This window comes from Manacus vitellinus, unplaced genomic scaffold (genome assembly GCF_001715985.3).
Source record: "Manacus vitellinus isolate BGI_N305 unplaced genomic scaffold, ASM171598v3 scaffold_16_pilon, whole genome shotgun sequence".
NCBI lineage: Eukaryota > Metazoa > Chordata > Aves > Passeriformes > Pipridae > Manacus > Manacus vitellinus.
Window position 1 is genome coordinate 12,139,455 of NW_021939189.1, and position 16,227 is coordinate 12,155,681.

Here is a 16,227-nt window from a genome sequence, read left to right on the forward strand (position 1 = left end):
ACACCCAAGTTTCATCTTCTATCACCGGGGTGGCTAGAAACAGTGCCCCCATTTTCCACCACAGCAGCTCTCTCTGGATCACTGACTCTGTCAGACCCATCTCATTTGTCCTCAGTCAGCAACATCATCTGTGTGATCATCCAGAACACAGGAGGGGGACACAGTCCTGCCCAGCAGACAGGGGGAGTACAACTCTGCCCTGGTGCAGCCCTGCCCCACGTGCATGGTGTGGTGCAGCAGGACACAGGCTCACATTACTTGATTCTGCAGTCAAAATATCTGTGCAGCTTTCAAATTCCCAAGAGCTGTGTCAACACTTGCCCTTCCATGTACAGAAGATGAGTAACAGTTGCTCTTGAGCTGTTTAGAGCTCTGTATTTACCTTTCAGAACTTCTCAAGCAAAATATTGCCTTAGCAACAGCAGAGTAGTATTAAGAAAGAGATAAGTGGCATGTAGGAAGAGAATTTAGGGGGATGGTGGTGGGAGAGATTATTCAATGTTTTCCATCTTTTCATATAACAGAATTTAATTTCCTTGAAGCTGCTGCAGTCAATGACAAGCAGTTAGAAGTGAGCACGTGAAATACCTCTGGCTGAGCATTGAAATAAAGCATGACTAGACACAGCAAATAACCAACCTATGTGGGTAACCACAGACTGCGAGAGGTGGTTTTATTATATACACTTGTTACTGAGAAGCTTTTCTGTATTTGTAGAGTTCCCATTTCTTCATAGCCACATTTGATGGAATTCAGATAGCACATGTGCCATTATGTTAAACAACTGATTTTGGAATACTTTACTTTCCTCTCTTTTACTGACATTAAAGTAGTAGTTACACTTCTTAATAGGGATTATAATTTAGGGACAGTAGATGCCCATGCTTAGGCAATTCATCATTGACTAAAATGCAAACTGTCTGCTCTACAGATCCTATGTTATTAGATTGAAAACAAATCTTTAAACATGTACTTAGCTTGCTTTTAAAGCAATGTGGCTTCTTTACCATGATAAAATGATAAAAATACATATGACATCATAAAGCTCACAGTAATTTTGTTGCTGAAGAAGTTTTACAGCTATCTGCTTGAATTCATTTGGCTTGAAACTTGCCTTGGTCTAGCATTTTTTTGAGTTGAAAACATTTTTTATACAAACACCATGTGATTGAATATAACTAAGGGGTTTTTATACATATGTAAAGTGGACAAAAATAATTTTCCCTAAGTAAGGAAATGCTATATATAGAAGAAAAGCTGAAGACTTCCAAGTCACAGACTTCAGTAGGTTTTTTGACATCATCCCTAGGGAGGCAGAAATACAAACAATAAAAAAAGCAGTTTCCTTCATGAGAACACACAGAACATCAGAAACCACAGGTAAAGAGAGCAGTGCTATGCAGAATGGAAGTCATTATCCTGTTGGCTCACGTTTTTCACTCTAGTAATGGCCATTCCCTGTTATCATGAATGAGAGGTGCACACATATCAGTAGCTAACACTTTAAAGCTAAGTTTTAAATATTTTTAACAAATGTCACGACCTCAATAAGTCAGAAAAAGTGTAGACTCTACAACTCTTGAGAGGTAGAGTGTGGAATAACAACTCTGGGGAAGGAAAGAATGCTACAGGGCATTCTTGTACTATCAGAATTGCAGGCTGATTGGGGATAAATCAATCTCTGCCCCCCCAACTGCCCCTGGTTGCACCATGGCTGGGAAGATGCTTTCCTGCAGAGATCTGCACACAAAGCTGCTGCTTCTAAGGGGGGAAAAAAACCTACATCTTTCATCAGCTTTTTCTTTGACCTTGAGAATAGCAGATCCGGATTGTGCTAGGAGCTGGAGTAGGTTTTCTTGGTTTTTTTTTTTTCCTGGTTTATTGGGTATTTTTTGTGTTGGTTTTTGGGATAAGCAAACAGACAAAATTTTTATTCAAAGTTACTTTCACTTGGGCTCATATATAGACACAGCTTTCATGATAAGGGGGAAACAGAAGCTAGGTTGTATAAACCAAGAAATTTACAGAGAAATAGCAGATAAAAATTAACCTCAGGACAGTACTACCTGAGCCAGGGAAAGCAGGGTGACTGATTCTGCAGTAGCACAGTCACTCAGGTAGAAATGTTAGATGGTTACAATTAGAGGGCTTAAGGAAGAGACTGGGATATGCCCAGATCTGTTAGATTTCAGCAGATGGAATGTTGATTGGGGTTTATGTAATTCAGAGCTGTTCTGACAGAGCACTCGGGGAGAGACATGTGCAAAGTAACAGAGAAGGGCAGTATTTAAGAAGCTTTGCCACGTTTTCACACGCTCATTTGGAAAAAGATGAAAAGAAAATATCCAAGTAAGTTTTTTTTTTAAAAAAAAATCCCACAAAACCCCACAAACAAACAAAAACCAACAGTGGCAAGATTCCTTTCTTCCTGTAACATCCTGGTAGGTAATATTATATTCATATTAAACCTGGACTTCCATATGGGCAGTTTTTTCATCAGTTTAGTACATTGTGAAAGGTATCTGTCATTTGTATATCTTTAAAGTGACAAAGTTTATTTTAAGATTTCCACTAAGTAATACTTTCCTGAATTTCAAAGCAAACAGGACTGGAAATTTAAGGACATTGCAAAGATATCAGGCTAATTTCTTTGTGCAACCTCCCATATGATGACCTTTCAAAATCTGGTGGATGAAGCGCTGGGCTGACAGCAGGGTCTTAATCACAGCCTTAAGCGAGTTTTTCAGTTGCATCTATTTCTCCTCCCATTCCTGGTCTTCTTTGTCTGTTTACTATTTTTAGGTCAGAAGTGTCTTTTGTCACATTTGTGCAGTAAGAACCCCAAGATGTTTTATTAAAGGCAGCTAAATACTAATATCAATGCAGACCATGGCCACTGAAGATATTTTTATAGGTATATTATGAGTGCACTTCCATACCCAGGGGAAAAAAAAAAAATGCATCTCTGCAGTTAATGCATAATCCTAAATATGAAAGATATATATATATATGTGCATTCAATAAGGTCTTTCAGAAGTCTGTATTTTATGAAAAAGACTGCAGTTTGAGCACTAATTTATCTTAAATGCACACAACTTTTTGTCATATTAAACAGATGACTGCAATTATTTTTTTTCAATAAGCAGTGCTACTGCATATCATAAGGCAACAAAGGAATGTTACAAACAAGACTAGAAAACTCATATTTTTAGCAATTGCGCTAAAGAGAACATACTTATGTTTTCTCCTCCATTTTCCATTTGCTTCTGATTCCAACTGTTTAGCTTTCTGGCAGTGAAAATATGTTTGGAATAAAAATAGACCCCACGGTTTGAAATTATCATGTGTAGCTTTGTTTTGCTTTTCCCTTCAATATATTCTTACTGAAACGAGGAAAGCCTTTCACCCAAGGAGAATTTACCAGAAAAAAAAACTTTGGCAGAATTAACCTGTTTATGACTGCTGGCATATTTTTCAAGAGAAGTCTTTCAAAATACAGTGGTGGGATCAAGCACAAAAAGATATCCTGATCAAGTGATAGGACTCAGACTTTCTTACAGAACCATCATACACACACCATGGTGAAAGGCAGCATCCCTAAGAACCCTACTGTTATTCATAGAGTGAAAAGTATTCCCCAGAGCACATAGAGTCACTTTGCCTTATACCCCCAAGTTTCAGTTCTTGCACATAAAACAGTTCATGTGGACTTTACATATATAACCCACCTACACCTTAATCTTTTCAAGAGGTTGCTTGCTGCCAAGATAGCTTGTGTGCAGGCCAAGGAATATGGACACTTTCCAATCCTGTCTGTTAAGACTTCTCTGCAGGAAGCTGACTTTCTAGGGTGTGAATTTGTGCTTTAAAACCATCTGCCCTATGTTGCTTTGTCTCAGTGGAAGAAATAATAAGTCCTGTTCAAGGGTGACCAGGACTGGAAACCTGTCACTAACCCTCAAATTCCAAAAAGCCAAATGAAACATGGCCTGAAATATAACAAACTCCAAAATCGGGTCCATCCAAGGCATAGTTTTTCATTAAGAAAGCTCTGACAGTCATCTAGTCTGTAGAAATACAAGTTGAATATTTACTAGTAAACAGCTGTAGTGGATGTTGTTGTCATTCTCTCACTTCTCAAGATCAGTATATTTAATCTAGAAAATAGATCACAGCAGAACAATGTTTTCTGCACACGCACATCCTGGAAGAATGCTCAAGTCTGTTACTGCACACAGGGATCGATGTCTGCTGGAGACAGAACAAGAAGTGCTCAGCATATTTGCAGCCAAGAAGATTTAGCCTGACATTAGGAAAATCTTTCTGTCAGAGTTGCAAGCACTGCATTAGACTACAAAAGAATGTTGGTCTTTAGAAATAGATCAGACAAGCATCTCTTCTAGCCTGCTAGTCTTCTCTCAGAGAAAGGGATGGATTAGATGATTGATATAAAGTTTGTTCCTTCAACTCCAGGTTTCTATGACACTGAAACAATACACAGCAATTTGAAGCTTAGCTCAGTGATGTAAAAAAACAAACAAACAAACAAACAAAACAAACAACCAAACCAACTTTCTACACCAAACCTGACTTCACTTTCCACGTGGACAGAATAACCTTTGCCAAACCTCTGTCCTCAACTCCATCTCATTGTGAACACCGACAGTCTTTTAGACAGAACCTCCAATCTTTCTGAAGAGTGCCATTACTTCAATTAATACCTGTGTAAGCAGCCCCCCTCCGATCCTAGCATTGGCCAAACACCCCTTGCCAGCTGCAGCTTTAGAGCTTCTAAGCCTTGTTCATTCATCAGTTACCTAATCAGCAAGTTGCAGGTCATTTTTAACAAAAACGTTGCTTTCCAAAGTGTAAATGTAGACAGTTCAGTTGCAGGGGCTCATAAAAACGCAGCTGAAGAAAATGAAAGAAAACCACTTGAATATCCTTCTCCCTCCTCTCTGCAGCAGGACAAAAACCACAGACCATGTTAAACCACACGACCAGGGCCCAGCACCTGCGTGTACTTTGTGCCGTCAGATCACTTTCACAATCCATTCTCATCTCCCTGCATTCAATTCAGACGGATTCCTCCCAGCATCACCTCAGGTGTTACTGATCCTTAATTGCTACAGCAGTTGCTGCTCTGCAGACTGTGCACTGCCCTACCTCTCCGGGAGCTAATGTTCCTCCAGGTGCAGTCACCTCCTGTGCCAGCTGGCTTTAAAGCAGAAAAAGAGCCAGTCCAAATTATCAGCAAATTATACTTGGAGGTCTGTCAGTAACATTTGTATTTACACATCATATAGCCACTAGCCATTATTGACACCTAATGGCAAACTTCCTCCTCTTAAATTATACTGAAATACAACTATCTCCCAGAGATGGCTGTAGACACAACTTGCCTAATACCCGCTAGAAGCACTTTGTGGGTGTAAATTACGCTTGGAAAAAAGGAATGTGGATTTCAATTAAAAGTACACCCTCTACTCCCAGCCTACAGAGTGATTACACATTGTTTTACGGCTCAACAGTGCAGTGAGGCCAGGAGATGAATTAATACCAAGTGCAGTCGCTAAGGACCAGATTCACTTTCTGTCAAACCAGACAATGTAATTTTATACATTAAACATCTGGACTTTTGATTTTAATCTTAGTATAACAAAGCCATATATAGCAGAGATATAAAAGTCTTACTAAAGCAGAACTGTTCCTGAAGTGACATAAGATAGACTAAACAAACCATTTATCTTAGGAAACTGATTTTTAACCAGAAAAAAAAAAAAAAGAACATTAGAACCTATGAATTATAGTTAGCTTTACCCCTTTTTTCATAGTGCTATAACTTTTCCCTGGAAAAATCTAAGCCAACTGAAGGAGGGGGGAAAAAGAGTTTTCTAAAGTTTTATTGTCTACAGAGGAGACAAGGGAAAAGTAATTTTTCCTCTCAGGGAGTGTGCTACAGAGTCACTCTGGGCTGTGCAAGGAAAGCACATCAGAGCAAAATTACTGAAGTACAATGCATGAACAAAACTACCAGACAAAGCAACTGGCATAATGTTTAGCTGTGCTGCTGCCAGAAATAAACTAATCAGGGCTTGATGATATTCATTTGAATATTAAAGGAGTTACACATTCATTGCTCTCTTTGATGAAAATAAAATACCTCAACAAAAGCAGCTAAAATATAATGGAATAGTATTCCCAAGGACTACATGAACTTGCACTGCAAGAAAACACCACTTCTGAGAACACCTCTTGAGCACGGAGCACATACTTATAGTAGTTAACCTAACACTTTCCTCTCTTTCTTTCAGACTACTAAAGAATATCTCTGCTTTAAAAAAAATAAAAAAACAACAAACCAATCAGAAGGAAAAAAGAAACCCAAAACAAAACACAAAAACCAAACAAACAAACCCAGAAAATCACACAACCTAAACAAGCAAAAATCCAAACACTGCCAAACTAACCTTACTTCTAAAGTCACAGAGTAAAGAGATCTCTTTTAAATCCATAGCCAAACAGGCTGGTGGACGTGTTCCCACACATAGTGCCAGCAGAGTTGATTCCTTGGTTCATGCAGGACTTTGCCAAATGCCCTGCCAGACACCCCTATAAGTTTATCACTAAAGAATTACAGTATCAAATTTTTACGTTTAGCTTCTTTCAGCAAAAAAATCAACAACTTGTACAAGTAGCTGGATCCATTCTCAGTTCTATGAGATGATGAAACAAAACAAAACTGTAGTAACCATCCAGATAAACCCATATTCCACCTGTGCCTGCTACCAGAGCAACAAAAAGGACCACAAAACCTCTACCCTATGCAGAGCCAATAGTGCCACAAAAAATCTACTGCCTCCCACAGAGATTGTGTGCTGGGCTGGAAGGAGCCTTGGTCCCACCTGGGGACTGTTCTGTGCAGCCTGCAATAGTACCAGGGCCCTGCAGACACAATATCTCACTGCAGCAAAAACCCAGAGGAGAACAGAGTACATTGTGATACCAGCAGAACAATTCCTCACAGCCTCCAACAACAAACAGCCCCAAGCTCTCCCAGGCAAGAAGGCACATCAGCAGTACCGAGGAGCCGCACACCCACCTTGCAAGTCCTGTGTCCCACGTTCCAGCCTCCTGCAGCTGCCTTCTCCTGCACACTGCCCTGCAGGGAACAGCAGACCCTGCTCTGCCTCTCTCCCCTTTTAAGCACCAGGTGAAGCTGGTCCGTGCAGCCCTTTCCCCACTGATGAGGAGCACCTGGTGCTACAGGTGGGACAGCGGCAACGTGCTTTGGCTGGGGCGCTCTCCCAGGAAGGTCCCCCTGCAGAAAGGCTGGCAGATGACCACCTTGCCTCCTGGCACCACTGTTCTTCCTTTGTGCCAGGTGCATTGGCCATGACAGGCTACAGCGCTGGCCTGTACAGCGGAGGCGCAGACATAGGAATTCTGCATCCTGGTTGGAGTTGTGACCCTCAGGTTACCCATGAGACTGCCAGTACTTAGGCAGACCTCCATCCCTTCCAGCTGGGGCTTTCCCAGCTCCCAGGGGCTGGGAGAAGAAGCCGTGTTACCATGTGTGTCTCCCATGACTGCACGTTCTGTCTGTCTCAGATGCACAGACCAAAATGTGACTACACAATTCATCTTATTTTGAGTCATTAATTTTTGTCCCCACTTTGGTACTTTAAACTTTTTTGGTCTTCCACTTCAGTCATTCCCGTGCTCAAAATGCAGAATATTAATAGGATCACAGAGACCAATCTGCCATTTCTTCCAGAATAAAAATTAAATCTGCACTATTGACATTATATGCAAGTAGCAATAGCTGAGCAGAACTACAGAGCAAGTCATAAAAAGATCCAGCAAGTATTAAAGGAATTCTATTTTTTTATTGGACTTTCAGCTGTCAGACTGTTTTTTAAATTGTCAATATTTTTGAAAAGCAGCGACAGCATTGTTTGTCTTGCAGTGTAAAGTTGGTTAATAGATGAAATAAGTATCTTCAAATAAGAGTAAGGCAATATAAATGCTCAAAATACCTTATGAGCATTATGTAGAAAAAAACATAACTACCAATTTGCTATTAATAAAATAAATTTTTGTTTATTATGTAACACTGAAGCAAGGCCTAATCTTGCAGTTTTACTTTGGTAAAACACCCATCAGGTGAGGAATTAGTGCTAGACATAAGTCATTATGTGGGAAGGATGCAGGAAAATATTTTTCTAATGAAATTTTACAAGTTTTTTTGGAGTAGATAGCAGGTATCATCAGCTCTGGGGAAGTTAAATGCTTAAGTGCCATCTCGCACTGCAAAAATCACGCTGTTAGAGCCTGCAAGAGACATAGCACAGGAGTAGGCAAATGGAAATTTAAAATTAATTTACTGTCCCACTGGTAGGTTAGTCTAGGTGGAAGTTCTCAGTCTGGAAATGATGTTATTTGGGTCTCTGTTTCACACCCTTTACCATATCTTTCACGGTTGCTAAGAAACAGCAGCATTACAGCAGAGCAATCATTCCTACTTCAGTCTAAATTGTAGTTAATTAGCCTACGTGTGAAATGGGATTCCTACCAGGAGAAGAAAGAGATACAGTTTAAATTTAAAAACACAAACCAACACAACTGACAAACGGATGATTCGTTCTAAATCAAAATGTTCAAATGGCAAAAAGGTTTGGAAAGTTTACATTTCCCAGAATGTTTTGTGCTACTTGGGTAGAATAAAGGAGTCGTGATTAGCTGTGTCCCAAAATCTGTCCTTTTGCAGACCTTAATGAAAATTCTCAGCTTGAGTGTGAAATCTGATGGGTACAAAAAAAAAGGTGATGTGATTGGATAAATTCAAACAAAAGGGATTTGTTTTCTGACATGGATAACGTACAGGAGGACGAGGTTTGCAGCCCAGGAGAAGGTAGGAAGTAGAAGATGCTACCATGATTTTTTAGAAAATTTGAAGGTATACTTTTTATATGGAAATTAGAAAAAAAAGGATCAGGTACAAATTATTTGGGAGTAAAAATGTTTAGGTTGCACAAAGCTGATTATCCTTGTCTTCTGCATTTCTGATTTACCCTAATAGGTGTAAATATTATGGTCTTGAACAGAAATAAGTCTTGGCTGTGTAATTTGCCAGGGCAATTCTAATTAGTGCCTTTGTTGCACATAGCTGTAGTCAAAGGATTTTGTCATTTGATTTCCAAACATGAGTGAAAATTTGGTATTTCATTAGGAAAGAACAATGAACAAGTGTCTGCTATTTGAAACTCAGGACAGATCTGTCATTCTCTTTCTAGCAAATTTGAGGTAGCAGTAATACTGCTTTTTAACTGAGTCAAGTAAGAGAATTTTAAATACCTCAGAAACTGATTGCTGTGAAAGCAGTTTTTTCCTCTGCACAAATGTATATAATGTACCATTTTGCTAAGTTCTGCTTGGAGAGGAAAAGAATAATTTGCTTCAGTGTCTTTTCCTATTTCTTTTCCAAATATGGATGTTATAGGGAGACATGTAACACAAATGCAATGGACCTCACTGAGCAAGACTCTCACAGACTATGTAAGTGCTAAGTGTTAACATTAATAACCATCTAGATCTATGATCTGTTAGACAGCCTTCATTTTAGTGGTTATTTGTAAGAGCCAAAATGCTTTGTGTGGATGGTTTATTAAGCAGAATATACTCTGCAAACAAAAAGATACTTGTGTTCAGTGTGCTTTGAGAGCTTTCAGATTATAAAAATGTAGAAAATATGTTTTAGATCCTTTTTTGTTAAATATACAAGTATTTTTGTGCATGTGTTGCTATTTCCAGACTAAGATTCAAAAGTTATTACTCTGATAGTCTCTAAAGCCTCTATTTTCCTTCCTCTCCCTAATGGTAAAAAGATTCATACATCTTGTAAGAAATCAATGTTTATTTCATTTTACTACTGACTGGGATGTCAGAGGCCTTTTAAGATGTATTATAAATAAACACTTTGACAGAGGCCACATTGTCTGTGTCCCAAAAGAGAAGCCATGGTAATTTTTGGAGCACTCAGTGCTATTTTGGAAGTGAGATGAACGATTGTCCCAGGGGCATAAAGAAGCTAAAGTGTATGATCAGGGATGGATGCAGCCTGACCTGGTAGAGGAAAATACACTGTACAGCCATGGGCACATAGTGAAATGAATGAACTGAGCAGAACCGGGGGGGAAAGTGGGGTAAGACTTTCCCTTCTCCCACTCTTTCCTCTGTCCATCCCAGCTCTGGCCGAAATTCATATGGGTAAAAAAGATGTCCATAAGATACACTTCAGTAAGGACCTAAAGTCTATATACTGCTAAGGGCTTATGTGGGCCTTAAGAAGAGTTTTTCAGGGATTCCTTGTATATCCTATTACCCCCAGATAATAAAATATGAAGAGAATCTTCAATTCGAGCCATAAAAGGTTGTCCATGGTTGATCATGGTTGGTAAGAGTTTCTTAGAAGCTTGCTGGCTTGAGAGAATGCAGTTTTGAAAAGCACAGTGCACATTCCACAATCTGTTTAAGGTTATGTGTTTAAAGTACATAAATACCTATTTTATAGTGCTGTTAATCTTTGAATGTTGTTTTGAAAATGTAGTGAGGTGTGGTGTAACTCAGTGAAATGGTGAGTTTTGTTGTCAATTCCCAAATCTAATGCTTCATTTGATTATAAGGAATGTTACTTGAGGGACTGACAGCCCTACCTGGGCCTAGCAGAGTGGCTTTAAATTATTTTTTATGAGATTAGGCTGTGAATAAAACTAACCATGAGTTGGAATAGCTCAACTATAATAATGACAAACTGTCTCATGAGTGCTCTTTGGCTAATGCCTCACAGACCACCTCTCTCCTGGCTTGCTCCTCAGGACTGCCAGAGTAAGAACTGCATTGACCAGGAGCAGCCAGGGTTCTGGCTGCCCATCTGCAGTGTAAAGGAAATGCAGGGATATTCTGCACATGGTCAGAAACTGTCCTCCCCCTACCCAAGGCTTAATTCTGTCAGTCTCAGCAAGAACAGCCATTGTATGGTCTTCCGCACAGAGATGGTTGCAGTGTCCTGAAAGCACCAATTTAGGTGGTAGTTCTGTGCCCAGAAAACTTGAGGTCCTGTAACCAACCCAAAGAAACCTTTATTGAAAGCAGTAGATAGGTCTGTAAGTGCCAATCCTGTACATAGAGTCACACAGAGCAGCATGGCAGGGTAATCCCAGTCTGCAGGAAGGAAGGTGTGTGTCAAGGCACACTCTCCCTGCAAGTCCCAGGACTGCTTAATGTTGTTTCTGGGATGTTCTTGTAAAGGCTGGTGGAGATGTGGACGTGTGACAGACAGATTTGGCTTCACAAATCCTCTGGCTGAAACTCCTACGTATGGCATGGGTAGCAATAGCCACTATTACAACATCTGAATTGTCCCAGCAGAAAGGGAGGAGCTGGCAGGACCTACAGACACTAGGCAGGGATTGCATTCCCGCATTCCCAGTGGCAGGCTCTGGCAGATCTCTGTGCTCCAGTGTTTCAGCTTTCAAAAGGAGCTTTTGGAAAAAGGCTACGAAACAGCCACTCGGTTTCCACTTGACAGAAAGCAGCAGTTCAGCCTAACTGTGGATTCTTTTTAGAGAACAACCCTAGAAATGAATCAGTGAAAGGCGCAGCACAGAATAGGCTGCTGTTTCAACTGGCAACTGTGGAATACACTTGTGTTGGGCTATTTCTGTCTTCCTTGTACAAGAATAATTTCCATCATTTTAAACCATTTTTCCAAGTTACACAAGCTGGCTTCATTTTCCAGCAGTAATGGAGGAGAAACCTTTATTTAAATCTCATATATGATCATCAGCAACCAGATGAACCTGTAACAGAGCTAAATAAATATGCCAGATACACAAATGAGCTTGTGTATCTACTCCGAAGTGCTAGAAAAAATAAATAATCCTGATTAGATCTTTGAGTGGCAAACTTCCAACCCCAGCAATAAAGGCAGGCCCTATGTACTCTGGAGCTGACATATTTCTTCAGCACAGAACAAAGTGAACTCCAGCAATGGTGACTGTAGCCAGCTATGGAAAGCCTCATCTGCCAAGGAATAAGCACTCAATAGTCTACTGCACTGTTTTCAATGTTTTGTTTAATTTTGGAGATTACTTAACCTTTCTTCAATTCAGAGTGCTTATACAGTAAGTTTAAGCTTCTGGAGACTTGAGTAGGTTTTCATATTTACCTTTTTCACTGACATCTTGCAAAAATGTTATGGGCTGCTCTGGTCTGGGTACATCCCCCAGGTCTAGAGGCTAGGACTCAGCCTGGGTATGTAAGTATCTTTAATATGCTTTAGCCAGGAAATAAACTCAATCCTCTGTAGAGAGCTGTGAAATGTTTCCTCTATCAAGAGCTGGTACCAGTGTGATACAGCACATGAGCAGTGGTGCACAACCTCGCTCTAAACATCTGAGTTTCATCACATATGAGTAGGGAAGGGAGTGCCTTATGGTTTAGTGGACTTTTTTGTTCCTTTGTTTTCTCTTTTTTTTTTTTTAATTAATCTCTCTTTATTTCCCTGCTAATAAATTAGGCCACGGACTTTCATCCGTCTCTTTGCATAACCTGAACAACACAGGCACTACCATGGAAGTCAATGTTTTTGGCTCTGCACTCTTTCCTGCAGGTTTTTTAACACCATCATTATCAAAGATTGAACAATGCAAATATAAATAAGCCATCAGATGTTATAAGCTTTGAAGCTTTGTATAAGAACTGTTCCTAAAGAAAAGCAAGAAATTAAGCAGCACCAGCAGCACTTAAATGGACAAGAAAGGAACCTTTCATGTAGTGAGAACCTGCAGAGAGACTCCTACTGATCACCATCACATGAAAGGATACCAAAGAGGAGAAGTGTGAGACTTCAGTTGTATGGGGTTAATACATTATCTATTTCCATCATGAAAAAACAGGAGACAGAACACAGGACACTGAGAAGTTAAAAAAAACAACCCAGCCTGGTTTAATTGGAAAGCATCACTTGGCTGGCTTCTTTAGTAATTGCTGGAAGCCATCCCAACTCTTTATATATTTAGAAGTGATACAATTCAAGTCATAAATAATTTTTTAATAAGCAACAGTGGTCCCAAAGTATGTGATTTAACCCTTCAGGACATGTGAGAAATAAGGTTGTTCCCTTCACACCTCATACATTTAGAACATTTTGTGACAACAATAATTTTTCCGTTGTATATTTTAGAAGTAGGGTATCACAATAAATGCATTTGGTATCCTATGAAATGACAAAGGCTTTGGACAGTAGGTAATAACAAATACTGAAATAATTGATATTGTCAGTCCTATGGCGTCACAGAGATGAAATTACAATATCATTAGGGAAATCTACATAACCATATGCAAGATTAGACCTGATTAAAAGGCAGCGTTGACACTACAAAATCCAGTGCTGCTGAGTTGTCATTAAGAATGAAAAATTACCTGAGAAAATTTTAAAATACATGTGTGTGTATACATATGTATGCATATATATATATACATTTTTCTGCTGTGTCTTTTTTATTTTTTGTTTGTTTGTTTTTTCCAAAAAGACACTGAGTCTACAAGACCAAGGTTTTTGGGGTTTTTTGTCTACAAGACAATCAGCTCAGTTAATTTGAGCAGGAGCATTGAGTTGGATTCCCTATTGCACAAAAGGAACAACTCACTTTTTCAGCCAAAATCTGTGCAGCAAAGCTAATTAAAATGGCAGACACAAAAAGAAAGGGCTGTCTGACAGCCTGGGAGATTGACAGGAAATCATATGGAATTTTAGAAAAAAATACATGCGTTTCCAACAATATTTCAACCAGCCAACATTTTCCATCAAAATAGCTTAATAATAGCAACATTGCCAGCTTACATTAACTCTAGAGATAGCCCATAACTTATGCTTTTCCCTGTTCTCCATTGCATAAGTAGATAACAGCCATAGTATTTGTATTTGTTCAGGCTTAAGTCTCATTAGGTGCAGAGTGGTTATTGTTCTTCAGTCAACCTATTAAAACTAAATCTGTTGAGGAGAGTGCTCCCTGACCGGGTATAGAACTGCACAAGTTTGTCAGTGCAGGTGTATACCGTGCCAGGATTTACACCAGAGGATTTACCTTCTTATTTTAAAGAAGAGCAAACAGTTTCAGAGCCTGGTTCTTTACCTTGGGACAGAGGATATAGGAAAGACCACAAATTATTTTTGATTCAGGGGTTATGTTTTTCTATGACTTCAGTGCAAATTTCAGCCATACTGTGACTCATCTTTGGGATATTATTCAATATGGCTATTAAACATTAGATTGCATGAACAGGGTTACCTTAGCACAGGCAAAAATTTAGGACATATTTGGAAAGATATGAGGAGATGTGGAAATCGATATTTTTTTAATTCAATTTCCCAGTAACGTCTCTTCATTTGACTCAGAACCTAATCTATAAAATGACAAAGCTATTTACATTAATAAGTTTAAGCAGGGCTTGGCTGTGAAATCCCTGGCTGTTAAAGAAGCGTGTTTTCATTAGTTTCAACTTGCTTGGGGTTTAAAAAAAGTAACAAATAGTGCTGAAAATCAGCGAGGTGCCAAGGCTGGCAACGGGGAGTCCCCTGAGCCTCCAGCCATTCTAACCAGGGTACAGCTGAAAAGCACTGTTTTGAGAGCTGTTCTCTGGCAATGGAGAATGAAACGGCTTTTCATTCACTTTCTTCCCACTTCAGTGGGTTAGTCAGGACTAACCGAGGAGAAAAGGCTCATTATTGCAGCTGTTCAAAGGAGAAGGATTTTATATTTTTACGTGGAAGTGGCTTTGCTGGTGTTGCCAACCACTCACAGTTAGTTACTGCTTCAAAAGTGTTACTTTGCTCTGCCTACCACCTCGATAGTTCAGATTATTTCTGCACATCTCAAGGAGGGAAAGCAGACAGAGCAGCTTTACTCTCTGGAACTCATTCATGAGTCTGCTGCAATGTTGTGTTGCAAACTCTGCAAGGAATCAGAGGAAGCTTTTCTCACTGAATCTTTTAAAGGTTCCACACAAAACTTTGAAGATGAAAGTCCATTTTTCTTGTATAACAAAGAAAGGGGAAAAGATTACAGAGGCAGGACTTGAAGAAAAGAGTGTGATTATAATTGCCCATATTTAACACATTCACTAGCCAATGCAATGATATAGAACTAAGAGTATCAGAGATCTTATAAATCATGAGAGCTTGGTAGAATTAGCCTATTCTATTTCAAAACTTTGGGGGTTTTTAATCATTCCTTCACATTTCTTCATTCCTATCTCTGAAGCTGTTTTTTCATTTAATGTTTTGGTGACCTGTGCCTGTTGTCTCTTCACTTCTGAAGGTACAGGAAAGATAATGCCACTAAAAGTCACTCCTAAATCTAGCCATTGACACAAGTAATTTATATTCCCATGTTCCAGATGATGTGTATTATTGTGTGGCAAAAAAAAAAAAAAAAAAAAAAAAAGGAGGAATGAGGCAAGAACAGATACAGGAATATTTCGGCTTGTTCTCTGTTTGAGAAGTTGTCATAGTGAAAAATAAACATAACTAAAAGAAATTGGAAAATAGTCCTTCTCTTCATTTACTGATTCAGTCCCCAGTGTGGAGGATGAGAGCCTGAGCATGACAAAGACATAATTTCTGAATTCAGAACATTAATTCAGACAGGAGCCACTGTGCAATGCATGATTATGCTCTGGTAGCTGTGGAAAATCAGGATGATAACACCAAATATCCTGTCCAGAGACAATACATAATGCAGGGAATCAAAAGAATTATGGCTGATTGGAATATGTCCCCTTTAATATTCTCTAAAAGAATTAGGAAAGAGAACCTGCTGGATATTAAGTCAGTTCTGGATGACAAATGGTTGGAGTCAAACCTAAGTACATAATGGAAAAATAAGTTCCGTGTCATCATACATGACATCATAATTTTACGTGGCCAGTTGAGGCCATCATCGCTGATATCAGTAAAGACTTTCTTTTATGAAACTGTGAATATAGCAGAAGAATTCTGTAGGTATAATTTTCTTGTTCATATGCAACCTTAAGATCTACGGGTATTTCAGAGACAGATCCTGACACAGCAAACGTTCCTCCACAAGGCAGCATTTTCTTTACCTTTGTAAAGAAAAAAAGGACAAGTACTTTCTTTAAACATTTTGTTTTCTGTAGCTCATC